Raw genomic sequence first — 2,201 nt, 5'->3', positions numbered from 1 at the left:
ATAATAATATATAAGTTTTCTAAATGTAATTAATATTGCAATTAAGAAAAATGAAAAAAAAGTAGAAGAAAAATAGAGAAGAATATATCTGGAACATCTTTCTTAATATTTTTATACGAATTAAACTAAATTAAACTTAAATTGAAACTTTCAGAAATGTTAAGAAAGTCTACATCTTTTTTTTTAGAATTTTTTGTTTCAGTACATGAATTCTAAAATATCCTAAAAGATTTCTCTAAGATTTCTTATTTAATTTTTAATTTCTGAAAAAATACCTAAATTTTTCAGATTTTTTACGATTTCATCAGAAATTATAAAATAAGAAATCTTTGAATATTTAAGAATCTATAGAAAGAAAATATTCTATATATCTAAAAGATGTATTAAATTCTTAGCACTTCTGAAGTGTAACAATTTATATACAAAATCAGAGAACTTTTCTAAAAAGTTATGAAATAATTCAGAAATTGGAAAAATTCTGAAATTTATATAAAGAAATTCTATTTCATAAATTTTTAATGATACAATTAATGTTTATTAATGATCCTTAAATGAAATTTTCCACATGTCCTACTGGGGAAATAAAAGTTGTTGAATTTTAAGCTCGAAATTGAATATTCAAACAGACTAATTTAGTAAATTTTATCTTATAATATGCGCCTACATAAAAATGGAATTATGAAGATTTTTTTAATGTAGATTTTTAACCTGTTTTTACCAAACATAATTACTAGTATGTAAGTATATTCCAAAGTCTTTATAATTACATTAATTATTAACAATTATAGAGACTTTGAATACACTTCAAACTTTTCAGTCATATATCGTTAATTTAATGTTTAATTTAGTAAAAACAAGCTAGAGGCCCTTCATCACCTCCATCGATATTATCGGCGATCCTTTTTATAAGTATACCCGTAAAAAAGTTACTAATAAATTTAGTATTTCGTTTTTGTAAGTAAGTATATTTTAAATTTATTTTTTATTTTAAGTTTAATTATTTTATTGTATTTTGCTAATCATATTGCATTATAATTAGCGAAATACAATAAAATAATTAGCAATTATATTGCAATCATAACTTTTTAAATATTATTTTTTATTAAGTATTATTTTTTATTATTTTTTATTATATATAATTCTTTATACATTCAATAATACAATAATAAATTCTTTATAATACAATATATAATTATAAATGCTGTTCGAAATATAATAAAAATTATAGGAACATAATTTATAAAATTTAGTAATGCGGGATTACATGAAAACGTCGAAAATACATACGATAATACAAAAATTTTTCTAAATCAATATTTAATAAAATACTGATAAAAGTGGAATACTAACAATTAGATCGCATTCACTATTAATTATTAATTTCTGATTATAAAACTTATTAATATCGCGATAAAAAGTCATTATTTAATGTATTTACAACAGCACTTTTTTATCGCATTTAAGATAACCATCCCAATAATTTGATCACATCAAGATCCCTTCGCCTTACGATACGCTAGTTAATATTCGATACAAAGAAGAACAATCTTCATAATGGAGAATAAACTTAATGTATTCTGATTCTACGTCAAATTCACAAGATCCATTCGCAAAGAAAAATTAAGCAATCCGTCAAACATCAGTATTCTTGTTAGAGGAGAGTATGAATTCTGAATCTTTCAGACCATTTATGATAGTATATAATAATTTTGGTAGCAATATCAATTAAAATTAACATTTTTAGTGTATCTTTAATATAATATTAAAATTCGCGAGAAAATATGTTCAGCCACATTATTAAAAATCATCTCTTATTAAAAATAAATGAATAGAATGATTTCCTTATGGAATAGTGATTACGAAGGAATATATTTAACAACAATAAAATACATGCGTTATTGTAATTTTTTGTATGTATCGGTACAAAAGTTTCTCGAGTACCAACTGTTCGAGATAAATCAAACCTGATAATAACAGGATTGTAAAGAACTATACTTTTATAATGAAAAATTTATATAAAATTTAATAATTCTTATTTTTCTGTACTTTCAAAAAATTTTAATTATTAATATCCCGTTAATATGAGGGTACCCAGTCGATTTATCTCGAATTTTTTTATACCCATACATTTTTTTCATAACAACATTATTAAAAAAATATAAAGCATTTTGATAAAAATTATCTAAATCGACAAATATTAA

This window comes from Atta colombica, unplaced genomic scaffold (genome assembly GCF_001594045.1).
Source record: "Atta colombica isolate Treedump-2 unplaced genomic scaffold, Acol1.0 scaffold274, whole genome shotgun sequence".
In the NCBI taxonomy this organism is placed as follows: domain Eukaryota; kingdom Metazoa; phylum Arthropoda; class Insecta; order Hymenoptera; family Formicidae; genus Atta; species Atta colombica.
The sequence above is the reverse complement of the archived record's forward strand: the minus strand, read 5'-3'. Positions refer to the sequence as shown.